The sequence below is a fragment of the Phacochoerus africanus genome, chromosome 3 (genome assembly GCF_016906955.1).
Source record: "Phacochoerus africanus isolate WHEZ1 chromosome 3, ROS_Pafr_v1, whole genome shotgun sequence".
In the NCBI taxonomy this organism is placed as follows: Eukaryota; Metazoa; Chordata; class Mammalia; order Artiodactyla; family Suidae; genus Phacochoerus; species Phacochoerus africanus.
Genome location: NC_062546.1, coordinates 89,464,594 through 89,487,633, shown reverse-complemented (window position 1 = coordinate 89,487,633; position 23,040 = coordinate 89,464,594). Strand labels below are relative to the sequence as shown.

The window sequence follows — 23,040 nt, the reverse complement described above, 5'->3', positions numbered from 1 at the left end:
TTTTACAACTCCTGTGTTTTGTTACTATCTATACACCAACAAATGACTGTTAAAGTTGAAATCCAAAAGTTAGCTTGACAAAGGTCCGAACAAGATGCAGAAATAGATACAACTATTAGGTGAAAGATTTCTGGTGAACAGGCTAGCACTACAGTGCTAATTTATCATGCCAGACGACTTACCAATTACAGTGGGGAAAATATACCTTACCCCCATAACCAAATGATCAAACTCAATATCACAGATAATAGGACTTGATAACACATGTCCACTGATAGGAAGCAATATAAAGTACATAGCAACACTCACTAGTTATTCTTGCCCAAAATATTTAATTTGAAATTAATCAATCCTCTAAACCTTAGCTTACAGTTAGCTAATACAGGTGGAAATATGTGAATTTGCTAAATGATACATGAGGGGGAAAAAAATCAGACAAATTAAGAACATGACTCATTTTGAAAGACAACTGGCTTGATTTAAAAAAAATCAATACCATTTTAAAAGGAGATGAGGCTGTTCTGATTAGAAGAGATCAAAGAGACTTAACCACCAAACGCAGTGAATAAACCTCGATGGGATCCTGGTTTGATGGAGTTGGGTATAAGAAGTCATAAAAGACCTTTCAGGACAAATGGGAGCTTTAAACATGGATGGATATTAGATTATATTAAGAAATTATCGGAGTTCCCGTCGTGGCGCAGTGGTTAACGAATCCGACTAGGAACCATGAGGTTGCGGGTTCGGTCCCTGCCCTTGCTCAGTGGGTTAACGATCCAGCGTTGCCGTGAGCTGTGGTGTAGGTTGCAGACGCGGCTCGGATCCCGCGTTGCTGTGGCTCTGGCGTAGGCCAGTGGCTACAGCTCCAATTCAACCCCTAGCCTGGGAACCTCCATATGCCCCGGGAGCGGCCCAAGAAATAGCAACAACAATAACAACAACAACAAACAAAAGACAAAAAAATAAAAATAAAAATAAAAAAAAGAAAGAAATTATCAATAAGAAACTGTTAACTAATTATCAATTTAAAAAAAACATTAACTAGGGAGTTCCTGTCATGGCTCAGTAGAAACGAATCTGACTAGTATCCATGAGGACACAGAGTTCGATCCCTGGCCTTGCTCAGTAGGTTAAGGATCTGGCATTGCTGTGAGCTGTGGTGCAGGTCACAGAGGCAGCTCAGATGGGGCACTGCTATGGCTGTGGCATAGGCCAGTGACTGTAGCTCCAATTCAACCGCTAGCCTGGGAACCTCCATGTGCTGCTGGTGGGGCCCTAAACACACACACACATATACACACACACAAGAAAATTAACTAAAGAAGTTAATAATAGTATTCTGTCTATATAAGAAAATGTCCTTATTTTGGAGATGCAAGCTGACATTTTTAGGGGTAATGTCTACAGCTTAGTTTCAAGTGGTATGGCCAAAAATAACATACACATATTTACAGATAAAGCAAATATGGCAAGATGTCAACAAATGAATCTAGAGGATTATTATATGGATGCTCACTATCACCAACTTCCTGTGTGCTTGAGACTGTTTCATAACAAAAAGTTGGGGCTGGGTTCGGGGGTGGGGGGTGGTGCAGTGGGGGAAGCCTAGAAAGTACCAATACTACAAGGAAAAAAAAAAATCAACCTGAAACCAAAGCATAGGAATTGAGAATCAAACACGGTTTCATTTTAATACAGCATCTATTACTACCCCTTTGGTAGTAATCAGGTAAACCAGGAATGAAAGCTCCAACTAAAACACTGCTTAAAAGACTGAATCTAGAATGTAATCCAATTATTTAATATAAATCTTTAATAACTAGTTTTCTCAAGAGACACGTATGGGGAGCATGACTAGGTAAGTATCCTATAATGATATGATATTCAGCAAAACTCAACATACGTTTATATTTTAACCAAACAACAAATCAATCTGTGAAACATCCATTTAAGTCTATAATTCAACCTTTTTTCTACAACGTTATAAAGACACTCAACCACAAGTTTTCTTAAACCTGTTAATGTACTGAAGAAAATGATCAAGTACTACAATTGGGCATCAACAGATTTCTTAAACACAACCATGCATGAAGCTTAAATACTCAAAGTAATTTATCAACACTTTCTCCTGTAAAGAGAAATGTAAAGGTTCTTTACTTTTTCACTAACCATAATCAAAGAAACAGTACAAGCCAATGCTAAAAATGAGAATTTCAGCTAGTTCATAAACACTGATTAGTTGTTTATGAAAGGAAAAAAAAACATTAAAACATAACTTTTTACGATATTCCACACATTAAATTTTGACATTCCACTCAGAAATATTGCATAAGTTAATGCACAAATTACTAAGCGTGTGGCCATTGCCACATAATCCAGCAACAAATTATGCAATAAGGAAATCTCAAGCAAATAACCCAACTGTGAGTTCCTTGTATGCATCAAGAATAAATTGCACAAATAAAATTGCAACTTTTCAAGAAACCGGAGTTTTACCAAATATATTTCTTTTTTTTTTTTGATAAAAGGAGGAATATTTTCTATTCAGTCAGTCCTACTGCAAAAAAAAGATAAAAGTATATGGAGTCACCTTTTAAAAGTAATTTTAAAAAAGAGCCAAGAAAAATCATTTCGCTAGGTTGCAGCAAAACACATCGAACAGCACACATTGGGGGCAAGTAAATTATGTCTACCTATGCATCTAGAATTTACTGCCAAGAAGAAACTTTCCAGCGATTCTCACTTCCCTCACATGTTTATTTTCTCAAAACCCAGAAATACAGTTCTACAAAAGAGACAACATATTCAAATCTAGGCCATCCCAGATTACCAAGGTGCACGATCTTGGGCAAGTTGCTGAAACTGAGCCTCATCAATTCTTTTGATCTGTAAAATGGGCAGACGGTGAGGCGAGACAATAAACAAGTGAATCGGTCCGCAGAGAGAAAAGGGATTCAACCCTAACCACCAGTCCACCGCACCATAGCAGCGCAAAGACAGGCACCTTCTCCCTCACTGCGCGGAAACCTTCTGCTTTCCCGGAGACCAGAGGCAGTCTTCCTCCTGAACCCCTGCAGAGTTCGAGTCTGACAGCTCCGCGCAGACCTGGACTTCGGGACCAGCAGCCGGCGGCGCACGCCCGCCCACCCGGGAGAGTAGAGCACCTAGCGAAGTCTCCGCCCGCGAGCTGCGCACTGGCCGGCGGCGGCCCCCTCCCCACGTCCGCCCGCGGCCCCCGCCCCCCCCCCCCATCCACTCATAGGCACGTACCGGCCGCTCCACCGAGACGCAGCGAGCCGCAGGCCCACCCCTCCGCCCCCGCGCGGCCTGTCACCGCGCCCCCCGGTCCGAGAGGCCGCGGGGCGCCGGGGGCCGGAGGGGCGCACGAGGAGTCGGGTGCGGGCCGGGGGCAGGCCCGGCCCTCCCTCACATGGAGCCCGCGCCGGGCGCGGTGGCAGGCACGGGGACCGTCGCGGCCGGCGGAGCTTCTCGGTGGCCCTCGGTTCTTCTCGCCGCCGAGGCCCGCGGGAAGCTGGGCTGCGAAGGAGGAAGCCGCGGGCCCGGTACCGCCAGAGGCCGGAGAAGGGGCGCGCGCGGCGACTCCGCGGCTGGGAGTGCGGGTCCTCCTGATCGTCGCCGCCGCCGCCGCCGCCGCCACGGGCCGCAGGACCCCCAAACGCCGCGCCCAGCGGCCGCACCACCCTCGTCAGGAGCCGCTGCTGAGGGCTGCCCAGCCGCCACTACACACGGGCCCGTGACGTCGGGCGTACAGCGGCGCACGTCACGGCCCGTCGCTCGTGCGCGCGCAGCCCTCCTCCAGACTGGAGCGGAACCGCCGCGGGCGCGCGCTCGCCTGGAGCGTCGCGCCGAGGCCGAGGGGCGTGTCCGCGCCTGCGCATTGGCTAGCTGCTCACAACCGCGTACCCCTGGCGCTGCTACCTCGCTGGGTTCGGTGTCTGTGCCGCTTGGACCTTGACCTCGAGTGCACGCGCGGGCACCTTGGTTCCTTAGGTCTGCGGGAGTCCTCGGCGGAGAGTCCAAAGCAAACCTCGAAGAGGGACTCCTCAATGGGCTTCGGGCTGAGCGGGGCAGCAGAAGAGGCCGCAACCTCCTCCGAGTCCATGGCAAGTCGTTTGCTGGCGAAAAGCCATCTATTTTCCTCTTCATTTGTGGATCTCGTGTGTTGAATTTTTATCCAAAGTACTTAAATTCTTGTCGGCTTGTCACCTGACTATAAACCACCCCCCTGGAGACCACCTTTCTCAGTTTTACAGTTCTCTGTTTAGTTCTTGTAGGAATTACTTTTCGAGTTTAGCGAATGTAGAAGCCGCTAGAGGCTTCTACACCTGGAGAGCTAGCGACACAGTCTAAAACACAGACACAGACAGACAGAGTCGCTGTCACCGAGTCCTTTCTTCACTCCCGTCGCTCGCGGGATAGCATTGGAGGCCTCAGTGATATGACTGACTTGCATTTCAGCTGTTTTTAGCCCACACTACACTGACCCAGAGAATATCTTTAACACCCCATCACTTTCCTCAAATGCCCCTTTCAATTTCCTGTGCCGTTTCTTCCCTCTTTCAGCGTCTGCCTGGTTTCGCAGTACGTTATGGATCCCACCCTCTTGCGGTCTTTTCCAGACCACTCAGCAGTTAAAATGAGAGGGAAGGGAGCAGCATTCACCAGGCTCAGAGGTAAGCACCTGGCCAACTCAGGACCATAGACGGGTTAAGGGAGCTGGCATCTGTGGGGCAAGGACTAGGGGAGATGGTGTTATGGAATAATAAAATATCTGGGTCCCTTTCCAGGAATTCTTATTACAGACGCGTTAGTGGAGTTGTTAGAGGAGCAGGAACAAAGATATTCATTGGCAGGTTTTTATAATAGTGGAAGCCTGAAAACCTAAACGACTTTAAGACTGAGCTTGATAAATAATGGTTCATCTGTTCTGCAGAGAATTAGGCAGCCAACACCAAGAAAAGCTAATACTGTAGGACCTCAAGAATACAAAGCTAAATAGAAAATAAGTTTGTTTCTACTTATTTTAAAAAATGGAGGACTTTTAAGATTATGTACGCATAAAATCAGTCTTTACCATTGCTTTCGGTTCTAACATTCTAAAGCCTGGTATGCCACAAGGGGAAAAAAAGGATATTTTTCTAAGCTTGGACAAGATTTAAATTTTATTTTATTTTATTTTATTTTATTGTCTCTTTAGGGCCACACCCACGGCATATCAATGTTCCCAGGCATGGGGTTGAATCGGAGTTGTAGCTGGAGGCCTACACCACAGCCACAGCTGCGTGGGATCCGAGCCACATCTGAGACCTACACCACAGCTCACGGCAATGCCAGATACTTAACCCACTGAGCAGTGCCAGGGATCAAACCCACGTCCTCATGAATACCATTCGGATATGTTTACCACCGAGCCACGACAGGAACACCAAGATTTAAATTTTAAAGTCTATATTGTTTTCCACAGTTCCTGGCCTGACCATATAGCAGGCACTCAGTATTTGTTTAAGTTGTCTAGATATAGAGATGAATTTTACCTCACACCTCTGCTCACTCCTTCACTCCCTACCGTACCTGGGGACTTCATCTACCACTGGCTCCTTAGAAACACCCCATATGTATATTAATAACATGTTCTTTTTTCTTTTTTTTTCTTGTAAAAATCTCTTTTTACATTACTGAGACTCTTGCTTAGACACTAAATCTCTGGCACCCTGGATCATTTTAGTATATATTACTAGAAATTAGTGATCTTGGGGGTTTTTTTCCTGGATGAAAACTTCGATATATTTTTTTTCTTTTTTTGCTTTTTAGGGCCACAACTGCAGCATTTGGAAGTTCCCAGGCTGGGGGTCTAATTGGAGCTGTAGCTACCCTCCTACACCACAGCAATGCTGGATCCTTAACCCACTGAACAAGTCCAGGAATCGAACCCGCATCTTCATGGATACTAGTTGGATTTGTTTTCGTTGCACCACACAGAACTCCTCAATATATTTTTTGCTTTTGCCTCTCTGCTCTGTGCCTGGGATTATAGAAATAAAGGGGTAGTCTCGATCACCTCCCAGGAACTCAGAGTTTGTGAGGAGAGCAGACTGGTAAATGAATCATTATAATACCAAGTGACTTGCCCTGTGGCAGGGATGGTTATGAGGTGCCAAGGCAGCAGAAAGGAAAATGGCACAGGTATGCCCAAGGATTGAAGGAAAACCTCCAAGGGGCGTATTTATGTTCTTTTGCTGCATAACAAACACCACAGACTTAGTGGCTTCAAATAACGCTTGTTTATTAGCTCACAGTTCTGTAGGTCAGCATCAGCATCATGGCTGGGTTCTCTGGTCAGTATCACAGGCTGAAAGCAAGATGTCAGCTGGCCTGAGTTCTCATCTAGAGGTCCTGGGAAACATGTGCTTTCCAACCTCACTCTTGGCAAAATTCAGTTTCCTGTAGAGTTGTGGGTTGTTGTACAGGTGAGGTTCCCATTTCCTTGCAGGCAGTCAGCCAGAGCTTGCTATCAGCTGCTAGAACCCACTGGCATTCCTTGCCATGTGACTTCCTCCATCCTTAAAGCCAGCAACCAAGGATTTCTTACACACTGGACCCCCCTTACATGTTGAATATCTGACCTCTTTTTCTTTTTTAAATTGGAGTATAGTTGCTTTACAATGTTGTGTTGGTTTCAGGTGTATAGCACGTGATTTAGTTATACATATACATAATTCTTTTTCAGCTTTTTTTCCCATGTAGGTTATTTACAAAATATTGAGTAGTTTCCTGTGTTATACAGTTGGTCCTCGTTGACCTATTTTATATATAGTAGTGTGTATATGTTAATACCAATCTCTTAACTTATCCCTCCCCCGCCACATTTTCACTTTGGTCGCCACAAGTTTGGTTTCAAAGCCTGTGAATCTTTTTCTGTTTTGTAAATAAGTTCATTTGTATCATTTTTTATTAGTTTCCACATGTAAGAGATGCCATATGATATTTGTTTTTCTCTGACTTACTTAGTATGATAATCTCTAAGTCCATCCAGGTTACTGCAAATGGCATTATTTCATTCTTTTTTATGGCTGAGTAATATTAATTGTACATGTGTACCACATCTTCTTTATTCATTCATCTCTTAATGGACATTTAGCATAGGAGGGTTCCCTTTTCTCTACACGCTCTCCAGCATTTATTGTTTGTAGACTTCTCGATGATGGCCATTCTGACTGGTGTGAGGTGATACCTTACTGTAATTTTGATTTGCATTTTTCTAATTAGCAATGTTGAGCACCTTTTCATGTGTGTTTTTGGCCATCTATATGTCTTCTTTGGAGAAATGTCTATTTAGGTCTTCTGCCAACTTTTTTTGACTGCTTCTTGTTTTTGCAGCAAGGCCTCTAATGGTGCCCCCAATTCATGCTTTCCTTTCCAAAGTCATCAGATTTTAGCTGAGTACATAGGCCCACATAATAAAGAGTTCATGTCCCAGTCTCCCTTGCAGCTGAATGTGGCCATGTGACTAAGTACCAGCTAAAGGGAAATCAGTGGAAGTGTCCAGTCCAAATACCTTCCTTGAGAGACCCTTCCTCAAGAGACTATTCCTTTGCCCCTCTGTCTTCCCCCCTCCCTCCATCCTAGAATACCTCCCTGCTGTCTTAGGGAGTGAGGACGAGGAGCTACACAGCAGTGGTGGATGGGGCTGGAGGCAGAGCTCCCTCCCAGGCTGGACCACAGGGCTCTTTCACATGAGCAGAGGGTAAACATCTGTCACCAGGAGCATCTCACTGGCGGGAGCTGGGCCACATGCCTGTGCCTGCAAAGCATCATCATGATGGTCCAGCCCCCGCAAGCCTCACCTTGGGGCTGGGCAGAAACCCAGAGGAGTTGAGGCATGGGGGGCCATTTTGTAGCAGTCAGCAGTGTCTGCCAGAGAAACAGGAGGAGAGCCAGGACTTGGGGAGCCCAAGTGGAACCCTTTAAGCATATCTTGTACTGTCTGCATTGTCATCCTCAGGGCAGTTGGGTAGAAACTCGATTCACTCCTTTTTTTTTTTTTTTTTGTATTTTTAGGGCAGCACTTGCAGGATATGAAGGTTCCCAGGCTAGGGGTAGAATCAGAGCTGCAGCTGCTGGCCTCTGCCACAGCCACAGCCACAGCAACTGCCATATCCTAGCTGCATCTGTGACCTACACCACAGCTCATGGCAACGCCAGATCCCTAATCCACTGAGCAAGGCCAGGGATTGAAACTGAGCCCCTGTAGATACAAGTCGGATTCGGTAACCAGTGAGCCACAAGGGAATGCCTCACTTCACTCTTTAAAGCAAAACGTACTAAGGTACTAAGGTAAGTCCCCTGATTAAAAGTTCACAGTGCTTCCACAACCAAAGAAGAGTAATTTCTACTGTTTGGGATTGCACAAGAAATTTTCTGAGTTTGGAGAAAGACCATTTGAAGTATTTCTAATAGATTATCTTGAATTTTCTATAAACTTGATCTCCTCTAATTCTTTTATCAGCTTCTAATACATACATTTCTATTTTTTTTGTCTTTTTTTTTTGCGGGGGGCGGGCAGCTACCCCCATGGCATATGGAGGTTCCCAGCCTAGGGGTCGAATCAAACCTGTAGCTGTTGGCTTACACCATTAGCCACAGCAATGCCAGATCTGGGACATATCTGCAACCTATACCACAGCCCACAGCAATGCCAGAACCTTAACTCACTGAGCAAGGCCAGGGATCAAACCTGCGTCCTCATGGATACTAGTCAGATTCGTTTCTGCTGAACTCCCCCATACACTTCTTTAAAATTATATTTGTTACCTATTTTCTGTTATGTTATACATATTAATAGAAAACGTGGAGAGCTCCCCATTTGGTGCAATGGGATCAGCAGCATCTTGGGAGAGCTGGGACATGGGTTTGATCCCTAGTCTGGCACAGTGGATTAAAGATCACACATTGCTGCAGCTGCAGCTTAGGTTGCAACTGCGGCTTGTATCTGATTCCTGATCTGGGAGCTCCATACGCTGCAGGGCAGCAAAAAATGAAGAGGGAAAAAAAAATGGAAAACACAAGGGGAAAAAAACCTCCAATTCCTTCTGTAGCTTTTTTATCCAGTCTTTTATCTATAGGTAGATTTTTGTTGTTGGAAGTTTTTTTTTTTTTAATTTTTAGATACATTTATTAGGTGGTTGTACATGTAATTTTATATTCTACTTTTTTCACTTACATAGCATAAGTAGTTTCACTTCATTTCACCTTATACTTGCAAACATAAATTTGAATAGCTATATATATACTAAAATTTTTACCTTTGTTCTTTTTAATGAGAAATGTTCATAAAATAGATATATGTAGAACCAATGAGCATATTAGAGAAACTTCTCTCTGTCCTCAGCCTTTGAGACAAAGTGAGAGCGACTGCGTGAGATCCTGGTGCTAACTTAGATCCAAGAAGTAAAACTGAATGTGACTGTCCCTTTCACATTCCCTTAGGCCTGTGCCAGCGTGAGCTCATTATACTTACAACACAAAAGGAATATTACAGATTTCTATTGGGGGAGAACCTCCTATTTTGGAAAAGCACCCAGAGGTACTTAAATCAAATGGTTTATCTGAGTTAGTGCATTCTAAGACTGTATACTAAAAGATATACTTTTGAAACGTCAAATTATATTGGAGTTTCCCAGTGGCTTAGTGATTAGGGATTTGGTGGTGTCACTGCTGTGGCCTGGGTTCAGTCCTGGCCCCAGGAACTTCCTTATGCCTTGAGTGTGGCCAATACAAAAAACATCAGATTGTAAGCAGTAATAACTGGTTTATGTAGAAGGTGGCTCTTTGCTTGGGGTCTCCTGGTGGTCTCCACCACTGCAGCCACCCTCTAATATCCCCTCCTCACTTCTGACATCTGTCAACAAAATGAGGACTAGCTATTTGTTCTCTTTCTCCTGTTTATATTGTCTTCTTCTTCTGGTCCTGTTCCTCTTTTTCCTTCTCTCTCTGCCTCTTCCCCACTTTCTTTTAATTCACCAAGTTTTATTAGCTATTTTTCACAAACACCCTGAGAAGTAGGTCAGCAGAATTTGCCGAAGAGGAAGCAGTGGCAGAAGGTTGGGTTGCTGTCTCCGGGTCCATGGGACACCCAGTGGAGTAGCACTGTCCTGGAGCACGCCTCTTCAGCCCTCCCACTCCATGCCTGTTTCACTTCTCTGCCTAAGGCCAGGTCCCTACCAGCCTCCTCTCAGAGCTGCTTTGCAGGACCCCCATCCCCACCTACATCACCAAGGAGGTTGACATCAGCAGAGGTGAGTAAGTAGTCATCTTCATCCTCAGGGCTCACCATACCTGTCACCCAGTATGACGTAAGTCCTCCTGCAAATGGTTTCTGCACATCCAGTCATAAGGCTTGGGATCCTTTCTGCACTAGTTCTTCATCATAGGCCAGCTTGGCTGAAGCTGAGCAGGGCAGGGTTCAGGGTCCCAAGAGGCAGCAATGTCACTGACCCTTTAGGCGCACCATACTGCTCAAACCAGTCTCAGTGGGGTTCCCTGTGCCCTCAAACGGTGGCTGCCATCCCCATGGCCAGCCTGGTGGCTGTGGCCAGGCTGAACCACAGAGCACACTGGTGTTGATAAGACACTGGTGCTTGCCTTCCTCAGCCTGGCTCACTCAGCATTCTCATCTGAAGACAAGAAGGCATCCAGCCCCAGGATTGGGCATCGGTGGGGTAAGGCATGTAAAAGCCATTGGAAACAGCATCTGTCCCCACCTGCTGCCCACAAAAACCCAGCACTGCTCCTGCCCCACTAGGTCACAGAGCCAGCAGGCCCTTCAGAGTGGTGGGTACCCAGCATAACCAAAAGGCACAGGTATTTTCAAGGAGACCAGCTCTGAGACCATGGCTCCACATTGTGAGTCACCACCTAGAGAGTGAGTGGAGTTCACTCCGATGACCAGGCTGCCATGAGCCAGCTGGCCATTCAGCCTTAAGCACAGCACAGGTCTGTGCCAGGAGAAATCTCTGTGGTTTTCTGTCACCGTGGAAGACACGGTCTACCATTGGGAGCCCCTGAGACCACCCTCCCTCCACCAAACCTGGGCCCACTCTCCCTGACCCTCCACCACCCTTGAGAACGTCCTCTGCCTTGGAAGTAACTCACACTGAAGCAAGAAGAGCTAAAAGATCTTCCTCAGAGGTTTATAAAGTTTGTAGAGAGATTTCTGAGCAGAGAAACTGCACTGTGTGATTGGCCTGGCTTGGGTTTCCCTCACCTGGTGAACCCAGCTTTTACTATAGATTCCCTTGTAGGCTGATGTCTGGCTTTGCTGAGCCCTTACATACAACCAGTCTCAGGGCCCTGCCTCTCACCTAACCCTGCTTCCCTATGACCCCATAGCCTGAGGGGACCTATAACTCAGACGTGTCAGAGACAATGAGTATATCTCGTGCCCCAGTCTTGGTTCTGAATGACATGCTTCATTAAAGAGATCAGGGCTGGTGCAGAAATGCGACAGCCTGGGACATCTCACACCACGGAGTACGGAAGGGCTCTGCATGTTAAAAAGACACAGCCTAAAGGGACTGCTTCTGGCTAAATATGGGACACGTTGAACATTAAAAAGTGTTAGTAATGAATTCTCCCCCATATGGTGATAACCCTTGAGGCACACTGACAGACATAAATGAGGAAGAAGGATAAGCACTCTAGCACAAGAGTATCCACTAACAAGTGTAAAAGGAGTGGTGGAGTTAGGAAATGCACAATGGATATTCACACAGGTGGGTGAAAGCTTGATATTTCAAGATACTTTGAAAGTAAAAAAAAAACACATCCTGCAGTACTGCCATTTAGGTTGTTAGAAGTCACCTCCTAAAGTGCTGAGTGACCTATGTCCCTGTGCACCCACTGTGCTCAGTGTCAGTGTACTTAACACAGGCTAGGAACATGAATGCAGCTAATTCAGCCCATGTACACGTTACTGCAGTGATTGCGGACCGAAGAAGTATTTTCAACTCAAAAAATACCCGTCTTTGGAGTTGTTGCTCAGTCGTAACAAACCCAACTCATATCCATGAGGATGCAGGTTCTGTCCATGGCCTTGCTCAGTGGGTTAAGGATCTGGCGTTGCCACAAGCTGTAGTGTAGGACCCAGACAAGTTTTGGATCCTGTGTGGCTGTGGCTGTGGCATAGTCTGGCAGCTGCAGCTCCAGTTTGAGCCCTTGTCTAGGAACTTCCATGGACCTCATGTGCGACCCTTAAAAAAAAACAAAAAATTGCTGCTTCTGTTCCCTTGTGGTGCAGGATCTAGCATTGTCACTGCAGTGGCCAAGATGGATGCTGTGGATTGGGTTCAATCCCTACCCGGGGAACTTCCACATGCCATAGGTAGAGAAAAAAAAAAAAATCTGTGGGTGGCCACTTTCACACAGATTAGACCTGGCTTTGGATTTCTGCCAAGCTGTATAAGCTCAGGCAAGCTGCTTAACCTCTCTGAGCTTCAATCTTTCATCTATGTAATGGAGGTAATTAATACCTGTAGAATGAACCAGCAATTCCACCCCTAGTATTTCCTCAAGGGAAATGAAAACATGTCCACACAAAGATTTGTACATGTCTGATCACAGTGGTTTTTTTCATGACAGCCCCAAACTGGATACAACCCAAGGCAAAGAAAGGAACAAACCAGTGCTAGTATGGATGAATTTCAGAAGCATAATGCTAAGTGAAAGAAGCCACACGAAAGGCTGTAGATTACATGATTCCGTTTATAGGAAAGTCTAGAAAAGGTAAAGCTGGTGCAGTCAGTGGTTGCCAGGGGCCAAGAGGGAGGATTGTCTGCAGAGGGGTGATGGGAAGGTTCTACAAACGCTGCGGTGATAGTTACAAGATTGTATACTTTTGTCAAAATTCACTGAATTGTATACGTAAAATTGGTGAACTTTGTTGTGTGTGAGTTAAGCCTAATAAAGCAAATTAAAAACCTACGTTACAATGTCATTGTGAGGGTTAATGGAAAGATACATATATGCAGCCCCAAGTTCAGTGCCTGAGTAGGACACGAGTCCTAAAATCAAGCTGTTAACTGCGCTCTCAGTCTTGGGCCCAGCAGGCAAGTGTGGGGCCCAGGGGATCCCACTCAAGCAAGACGTCCGCGGCTCAAGCAAATAACCAGGTTGATGCGGCGGTGCATCAAGGAAAGCGCGGTTCCAGGAGAGGGGCCATGCAGGCCTGAAGACCCAAGCAGGATGCTCGCGGCCCCAAGGGCAGCAGAAGCCCCTCGTGCTCCAGGGAAATGGTCCGCACTCCCATGGCAAGAACCTTCCTGCTGTCCTGGACCGGGTCTCACCAAACCCAGGGGAGCGGTGAAAGTCAGCGCTGCCCTTGCCTCTGGCGGCCTCTCCTCTTCCTTCTCTAGCAGCCTCGCCCCTCCTGTCGCTGTCGCCGGGGCAGAGCTCCACCCCAGGGAGTCCACCTTCGCCCTCAGCGGGAACCCCAAACCAGGAGAAGCCGTGGGAAGGCTGAGGGGCGGGGAAAGTACAGCTTCACGGGTACCGCAGGGATCGTGTGTTTACGTCTGTTGTGTCTTGTTGCTTGGCAACCAGGTCTGGGCAGCTGGGGAGGGGGTTCTCCTCACAGGCGTGGGGGCGGTGACTCACCGCTGCACAAGCGATGGGGGACTAGGGGTAAAGGACCACGTCGTTCCTGGCTGGGGGCAGCCCCAGGCTCTTGTGGAAGCGAGGCCTGGCGTGGCAGCAGCTCGGGAATAAACGTGGGCTGCGTGGTCAGACCACCGCCTGGCTCCTGGTTCTGCCTGTCCTGCAGCCTTGGGCAAGTACCTTAACCTCTCTGACCTCAGCCATCTCATCTATAAAAGAAGACCATGCGATCACATTAAGAGTGACTTATTACTGGGGACTTACAGCAGACTTTAAACACGTTAACTCCTTCATGCTCTCCACTCCCTGCATTTAACAGTGAGGAAACTGCAGGCCAGGCCAGAGTTAACTGACTTTGCTAAAGTCACCTAATATGTAGGTAGAAGAGGAAGGATTCCAGCTTGGACCTGTGTGTCTCTGTATGGTGACATCCACCTTGCTTGCTTGAATACCTGGCCCCCATGAGGGTTCAGGGCCCAAAAGTCCTGGGTCCATGTGAAGCGATTCTCCAGGGCAGACCTGCAGAGGCTGACCTCAGGGCCAGGTCTCAAGAGCCTGGACAGCCCTGGACTTGGCTGCCTTCATGCCTCAGCCTGCCTGCTTTCCCTGTCAGGCCTTCACTGGAAACCCCAGCTTCCCTTTTCTATCCCTGAGTCACCTCACAGGATGTCTTCCAAGCGCCTAGTGTCAGATTTTGACCAGTTTCATTGTGGCTGAAGGAATCTCTTGAGTCAGTGTAAAGGATACAGATCTGGCCATGGCACTCCCCTTCATGGAGCACTTCACTGGCCTCCTTGCCCATAGGATGAAGTTTAAATTCTGTTATGTGACCTCCAGTTGTGAGGCCTCTGCACCTCTAGTCCCTCATAGTCATTCTCATAAATCCCTGCTCCCCAGACCCAAAACCTCAACCAGCCCCACCTCTAAGGCTTGCAGTTCTGCTGACGGATCCCTTCTCCTTTCCTGCTCCCTCCACAGACCTCCCCAGCCTCCCATATGCTGACGACCCAGGGGAGCAGGTCTTAGCTGCTCCATTTTCTGGGGGAGGAAACCGAGACTCAGAAAGAAGAGTTTCCTATAGTCACACTCCCATCCTGCCAGGCTGCCAGCCCTCACTCCCACTCTGCTCATCTCTGTCATTACAAGGGCCTCTACAGCTGCTTATAGGCTGCTTTCCAAGGAGGCAGAAAGCACTCCTACCTTCATCTTGTTTGCCTGCTTCTGAATAGGACCAGCTGTGCATGTTTGCTGAGTAACTGGTTGCATAGGCAGATGAAGGACAAAACATTTATGTTATTTTAAACAGCCTAAGGACACCAACATTAGAAATTTCAGACTATAGAATAAGGGTAGGAAATCTCTTTATGACCCTTAGCCTAATTTCATCCAGCTCTTGACACTAAAAAAAAAAATCTAGAGTTCCCTTTCTGGCTCAGGAGTTAATGAACCTGACTAGGACCCATGAGGATGCTGATTTGATCCCTGGCCTTGCTCAGTGGGTTAAGGATCCAGCATTGCCATGAGCTGTAGTGTAGGTTGCAGATGGGGCTCAACCCCCGTTGCTGTGGCTGTGGTGTAAGCCAGGAGCTGTAGCTCCGATTCAACCCCTAGTCTGGGAACCTCTGTATGCCACTAATGCAGCCCTAAAAAGAAAAAAAAAAAAAAAGTCTTTATTGAAGTATAGTTGGTTTACAAGGTTGTGTTAATTTCTGCTGTCCAGCAAAGTGGTTTATACATATATATATTTTTCATATTCTTTTCCATCATGGTTTATCACAGGATATTGAATATACTTTCCTGCTCTATACAGTAGGACTTTGTTGTTTATCCATTCTGTATATAATAGTCTGCTCACCCCAAAGCCCTCCATCCCTACCCCTTGAGAGCCACAAGTCAATTCTCTATGTTTGTGACTCCATTTGTTTCACAGATAAATTCATTATTTATTTATTTATTTATTTATTAATCTTTTTAGGGCCACACTCATGGCAAGTGGAGGTTCCCAGGCTAGAGGTCAAATCGGAATTGTAGCCACTGGCCTATACCACAGCCACAGCAACATGGGATCTGAATTGAATCTGAGCCCTACACCACAGCTCACAGGAACGCCAGATCCTTAAACCACTGAGCGAGGCCAGAGATTGAATCTGTGTCCTCATGGATGCTAGTCAGATTTGTTTCCACTGAGCCACAATGGAAACACAGAACTCCATCTGTGTTATAGTTTAGATTCCACATATGAGTGATATGGTATTTGTCTTCCTCTTTCTGACTGACTTCATTTAGTATGATAATCTCTAGGTCCATCCATGTTGCTGCAGATGGCATTTCATTCTTTTTTTATGGAGTAATATTCTATTGTGTATATGTAGCATGTCTTCTTTATCCATTCATCTGTCAATGGACATTTAGTTTGCTTCCAGGTCTTGGCTATTGTGAATAGTGCTGCCATGAACATAGGAGTGCATGTATCTTTTCAAATTAGAATTTTCTCTGGATATAAGCCCAGGAGTGGGATTGCTGGATCATATGGCAACTCCATTTTTATCTTTTTGAGGAACCTCAATACTGTTTTCCATAATAGCTTTACCAGTTTATATTTCACCAACAGTGTAGGAGGGTTCCCTTTTCTCCACACCCTCTCCAGCATTTTTTCTTCAAGTGGCAATCAGGAGAGTTTGGAAGCCCCTATCTCTCTGAGGCCTGAGGATTTCATCACTGGGAACTGGAGTGCAGGTGGACTCCCACACAATCATTTTGTGGTGGTTGAGCCCCTCTGTAAGAATCCACCTATGTCCCCTCCACTGTTCTTCAGATTGAGGAAAGGAAGTAATACAGACATTGTTAAAGAAAAAACAGAATAATAGATCTTTTCTGTACAGTTTTCAAAATAATAGATGCTGTGGTTTAAAAAAAAATCAGGGAGTTCCCATCATGGCACAGCAGAAACGAATCTGACTAGGAACCATAAGGTTGCGGGTTTGATCCCTGGCCTTGCTCATTGGGTTAGGATCTTGCCATGAGCTGTGGTGTAAGTCGCAGATGGGCCTCGGATCTGGTGTTGCTGTGGCTGTGGCATAGGCTGGCAGCTGTAGCTCTGGTTGGACCCCTAGCCTGCTAACCTCCATATGCTGTGGGTGTGGCCCTAAAATACAAAAATAAATTAATAAAATAAAATAAAATCACACAATACTAATGCAAAGAAAATAAAAATTATCCTCTCCCTTTCAACTCCAGCCCCAGGTGTACCCCCCAGGGGTAAGCTTTGCAAGGAGCACAGTGGACTGGGTGGGGGCACTGCTGCTCTGAATCCCACCTTTCATTTGCAGGGAGGCCATGCTCCCCAAGGAGCCCCAGCCAAGGATTGAGTACCAGGCTGCCCTCCCTGCCTAGGCTCGCTCTGGCTCACCTGTCTCACCATCCATTTGTCTCCCTGCCTCTCTTCTTGGCCCTGCATAGCTGCCCTTCTCCTTCCCAAGCTGCCTCAGTGCCAGCTCAGGTCTGCATTTTCATTTAAGCCAGTTTAATCTGACTCATGCCCAGATCTTACTTTCTAAACACTGTTCTCCAATAAAACAAACTAGGGCTCCTAGAAAAAGGGTTGATTCTGAGCTGGAGCAGGGAAAGTATGAGGTGAGCCTGGAACACCTTGTGTCAGACAGTAAGGCTGATGGGGGCCATGAAGACACAGGGACCACCTGGAAGGAGCTCCCAGTAGTCAAATGTGGTACCATTTGAGAAAAATATAGAAGTAATAGTAATGGGTTATAACCCATAGAATGAAACAAACCTCCAAAAGTCCAGTTATAAAATAATGGAATAAATAAATACATAGAGGGAAGACAGCTCTTTTGTACAACAGAATTCAAGTTAACAAATGTAGAAAGAGCAATGGTTATGGAAAAATCACCATTTGGTAAAAACCATAGTAATAACTGTTGTGAACAATAATTGTTGATGGATTCTAAAATTAGAGGGAAAATGTCGGAAATAAACAGGATATTTACCTAATCATAAAGCTACTCCCCATGGGATGTTTGTTAATTACAAAGGAAAATAGTGACTTTACAGAGGAAAAACCTCAGGGAGACATCACTTTAACCAAGAGATCAAAGTTACCACAACTAGTCCAGTTGTACCTAGGAGATATTTTGGGTTGGGTTCCTGACAACTGCAATAAAGCAAATATCGAAACTAAATGAGTCACAGGCATGAACTGCCTGTTTTTCAGAGCATATAAAAGTTGTGCTTACACTGTACTGTAGTTTGTTAAGTGTGCAATAGCATTATGTCTGAAAAAAATGTACATACCTTAATTTAAAAATACTTTATTGGGGAGTTCCCATCGTGGCGCAGTGGTTAACGAATCCGACTAGGAACCATGAGGTTGCGGGTTCGGTCCCTGCCCTTGCTCAGTGGGTTAACGATCCGGCATTGCTGTGAGCTGTGGTGTAGGTTGCAGACGTGGCTCGGATCCCGAGTTGCTGTGGCTCTGGCGTAGGCCGGTGGCTACAGCTCCGATTCAACCCCTAGCCTGGGAACCTCCATATGCCGAGGGAGCGGCCCAAGAAATAGCAACAACAACAACAACAAAGACAAAAAGACAAAAAAAAAAAAAACTTTATTGGGAGTTCCTGTCATGGCTCAGTGGTTAACCAACCCAGGTAGCATCCATGAGGACAAGGGTTTGATCCCTGGCCTTGCTCAGCGGGTTAAGGATCCGGCGTTTCTGTGAGCTGTGGTGTAGGTCGAAGATTCAGCTTGGATCCCGCGTTGCTGTGGCTCTGGCGTAGGCTCCATTTGGACCCCTAGCCTGGGAACCTCCATATGCCGAGGGCGCAGCCCTAAAAAGACAAAAGAATTTTAAAAAATAAAAATACTTAGTCAGCTAAAAAGTGCTGACTATCTTCTGGGCCTTCAGTGAGTCATAGTAGGGACACCAAAGATCACTGGTCATAGACCAGCATAAAAATAAGGAAAATTCTGAAATACTGTGAGAACAGCCAAAATGTGACACAGTGACACAAAGTGAGCAAATGCTGTTGGGAAGATGGTGTTGATAGACTTACTTGACACAGTGTAGCCACAAACTTCAATTTGTAAAAAAAAAAAAAAAAAAAAAAAAACCAACATCAGTGAAGTGCAGTTAAGCAAAGAGCAATAAAATGAGATATCCCTGTAATGAGGCACATCAGCAACCCCTGATGTGGTGTCCTGACAGGCACAACATCACTTCCGTGGTGTTCTCGCCCTGGTGCATAACCTCAATCTAGTAATGAAAAGACATCAGATAAACCCAAAGTGAGGGAGTTCCCCTTGTGGCTCAGCGGGTTAAGAACCCAACACAGTCTCTGTGAGGATTTGGGTTTGATCCCTGGCCTTGCTCAGTGGTTTAAGGATCAGGTGTTATTGCAAGCTGCGGGGCAGGTCGCAAATGCAGCTCAGATCTGGTGTTGCTGTGGCTGTGGTATAGGCCTGTAGCTGCAGTTCCAATTCAACCCCTAGCCTGGGAACTTCCACATGCAGCAGGTGTGCCCCCCCTCCAAAAACAAAACAAAACAAAACAAAAACAAAAAAAAATGAGGAATGTCTTACAATATAACTGGCCAAAATGTCGAAGTGATGTGGAAAGGCTGAGGAACTGGCCCAGATGGGAGGAGACAAAGGTGACATGACAACTAAATGATGTATGGGATTCTGAATGGAATCCTGGACCAAAAACAGGACTTTAGTGGGACATTTGGCAAAATTCAAATAAGTTCAATAAATGAGTTAATAGTATTATGTCATTGTATATTTCCTGGCTTTGATCCTTATACTGTGGTCACAAGAGACATTAACGTTAGGGTGATCTGAGTGAAGGGTGTCACATTGGCAACTTTGTGGTAATTCCAGATTTTGAAAATAAAAAGACTGGGTGGGAGTTCCCACTGTGGTACAACGGTGTCAGGGGTATCTCTAGAACCCTGGGGCACAAGTTCAATGTCTGGCCTGGCACAGCGGGTTAAGGAACTGGAGTTGACAGTGCTGCTAAGTAGGTTGCTGTGGTGCAGGAACTGCACATGCTGAAAAGCAGCCAAAAAAAAAAAAAAAGACTGGGTGCTGGTAGATAGGGTCAGGAGGGGACAGTCTACAGAATGGCAAATAAATTTCAACTCAAGTTTTGATGGGATCAGTTGTCACTGCTGCTTGAAATGCTAGTTCTTTGGCTTTGTCCACTCCCCAGGCAGTGCTGAGCTGGTTGGAGCTATGGGGGGCGGGGGAGTGGGACAAAGTCAGAGGGCATGAACTTGGTGACAGGTACAGGACTGTTACATTTGTTCCTGAGATCTTTGTGTACCTCTGAAAAGTTCTTTTTTTATATATAATTTTTTTATTTTCCCACTGTACAGCAAGGGGGTCAGGTTATCCTTACATGTATACATTACAATTACATTTTTCCCCCACCCTTTGTTCTGTTGCAACATGAGTATCTAGACAAAGTTCTCAATGCTATTCAGCAGGATCTCCTTGTAAATCTATTCTAAGTTGTGTCTGATAAGCCCAAGCTCCCAATCCCTCCCACTCCCTCCCCCTCCCCCTCCCATCAGGCAGCCACAAGTCTCTTCTCCAAGTCCATGATTTTCTTTTCTGAGATGTTCATTTGTGCTGGATATTAGATTCCAGTTATAAGTGATATCATATGGTATTTGTCTTTGTCTTTCTGGCTCATTTCACTCAGGATGAGAGTCTCTAGTTCCATCCATGTTGCTGCAAATGGCATGATGTCATTCTTTTTATGGCTGAGTAGTATTCCATTGTGTATATATACCACCTCTTCTGAATCCAATCCTCTGTCAATGGACATTTGGGTTGTTTCCATGTCCTGGCTATTGTCAATAGTGCTGCAATGAACGTGCGGGTGCACGTGTCTCTTTTAAGTAGAGTTTTGTCCGGATAGATGCCCAAGAGTGGGATTGCGGGGTCATATGGAAGTTCTATGTATTGATTTCTAAGGTATCTCCAAACTGTTCTCCATCGTGTCTGTACCAGTTGACATTCCCACCAACAGTGCAGGAGGGTTCCCTTTTCTCCACAGCCCCTCCAGCACTTGTTATTTGTGGATTTATTAATGATGGCCATTCTGACTGGTGTGAGGTGGTATCTCATGGTAGTTTTGTGAAAAGTTCTTTAAATGTTTAAAGTACTATACAGAGTTCCCGTTGTGGCTCAGTGGTAACGAACCCGACTAGTATCCATGAAGATGAGGGTTCGATTCCAGGCCTTGCTCAGTGGGTTAAGGATCCAGCATTGCCCTGAGCTGTGGTGTAGGTCCAAGACATGGCTCAAGATCCTGCGTTGCTATGGCTATGGCATAGGCAGGCAGCTGCAGCTCCAATTCGACTCCTAGCCTGGGAACTTCCACATGTTGCAGGTACGTCTATTGAAAAAAAAAAAAAAAAATTCAAACGGTACACTGAAAAGTCAGTCCTTCCTATCTCCTGTTTCTCCCCTCCCCCCATCCATGTTATCACAGTTCCCTGGGGAGTCAATACATATCAGGTATAAACAAACAGCTAAGCGTATTAATTACCCATGGAAGTTGGGGGCTCCGAATTAGGTCAAAAGAAGTCAAGAAGTATCATGGTGACTGAGAGCTAGGAAGTCTCTGCCAAAAGGAAGTCTCTCCTTTCTTGCTGCTGTGCTTTGTATTGAAAAGAGACAAGACATCTGTCTGGATGCCACCAAACACATTTGTGTTGCATTAAGTAAGTCATAAAATCAATTTAGTGTTTCATGGTTATCATTTTTTAAAAAACAGAAAGTTGTTCAAGGAAAAAGGGAGGAGAATAGATGAAATGAGATGGACAAAACGTTCATTGCTGAAGCTAAGGGACTGGTGTGTGGAATTTGATTACACTACTTGACTTTTCTGTGTTTGACACTTTCCACAACAGTCTCTATAAAAATATATCTTCTAGGAAGCTTTTCTTTCAAAGAGAGAGAGAAAAAGGAATAGACAATAGCTATAGAGTGCCTCATTGTAATAGGGGTAGTTTTGTGAAACTTTCTTACCATGCAAAACTTATTTCTTACTGAGGATTGTGGAGGTTCTTTTCTTTCTTTCTTTTCTTTCTCTTTCTTTTCTTTTCTTTCCTTCCTTCCTTCTTTCTTTCTTTCCTTTCTTTTTTCCTTCCTTCCTTCTTTCTTTCTTTCCTTCCTTTTTTCCTTCCTTCCTTCCTTCCTTCTTTCCTTCCTTCCTTCCTTCCTTCCTTCCTTCCTTCCTTCTCTTTGAAAAACACTGCCTTAAACCACAGCTGTCATAAGGCCAGAACCTGGGTCACCAAGACAGTTTGCTCCAGGCTGCAGGTGATAAGGCATGTCACATTTCTCGGATCCACTAGGCAATAAATGTGCAGGCCTGACTTCCTTGAAACTTTATGAGAGGACTAGCTGGTTAATGGGTAACCGGGAGCAACACCCACGCAGCTGGGAGTATGTGGCCCCATGGGGGACCTTGCGACACCGCAGAGTACAGGGATTCCAGAAATGGGGAGGAACAAAACCTTGCCACGCAGCAGAGTACAGGGGTTCCAGAAATGGGGAGGAACACAACTCCCAGGCAGTACCGGGGAGCCCTCTGCCCCAGAGCCCGACAAGTTCAGCCCTCACGGAGGGAGACTGGGGGCGCCTGTGCTGAGGGCTCTCCTGCCGGTTGACAAAACCTGGGCTAGCTTAGCTGGGCTGGAATTATTGCCTGGGTCGGAATCCGCCTCAGGACAGTGTCCCCGGCCGCCACCACCCCAGAACGCACTGTCCACAGACTGAGTTGTCTCCTTAGCAGCAGGGCTGAGCGCCCTCCAGAATGCAGACAGCAAGCCTCCTGGGAAGGTACGGAGCTTGGAGTCTAGGCTCAAGGGGCCACACAACTGCCCAGCTCCGCACCTGGCGTGCAAATCAGCCATGGGCAATACAGAAACAAATTAGCACCACTGTTCCAATAAAAGTTTTCAAGGACACTGAAATACGAATTTTGTATAATTTTCCTGATACGAAATAAATCATTTTTTTGGTATTTCTCAAACATTAAAAAAAAATAAAAATAGAAACCATTTTTAGCTCCCAGGCTGAACAAATGACCCGCAGGCCATAGGTGGCAAACCCTGGGTTTGGAAAGGGCCCTCCCTCCCTCCCTCTACCCTCCCCCATCCTCCCCTCCCTGCCCCCTGTCGCCTCCCCGCGCCAGTCCCGGCTGCATCCCAGACGCGGCGGCCAGCGGTCGGGAGCGCTGACTCACAGGCTGACTCAGCTGCAGGCGCGCAGCCAGCACACGCCCGGGCGAGGCGGCGGGGCGCAGGGCGCCGGGCGGGCTCGGGGCTGGCGGGATGG

The 23,040-nt window shown here is 46.2% G+C and overlaps 1 protein-coding gene across 2 annotated transcripts in view; it reads right to left on the bottom strand.

Moving 5' to 3' along the window:
• The window catches only part of MAP3K2 (mitogen-activated protein kinase kinase kinase 2), a 95,218-nt gene extending 91,473 nt beyond the window's left edge, over nucleotides 1-3,745 (bottom strand). For both annotated transcript variants that reach the window (XM_047772121.1, XM_047772124.1), the window contains exon 1: nucleotides 3,271-3,745. The gene's annotated coding sequence lies outside the window, so the exon portion shown is untranslated. The remainder of the gene's footprint in view (nucleotides 1-3,270) is intronic.
• Between the last annotated feature and the right edge of the window lie 19,295 nt (nucleotides 3,746-23,040).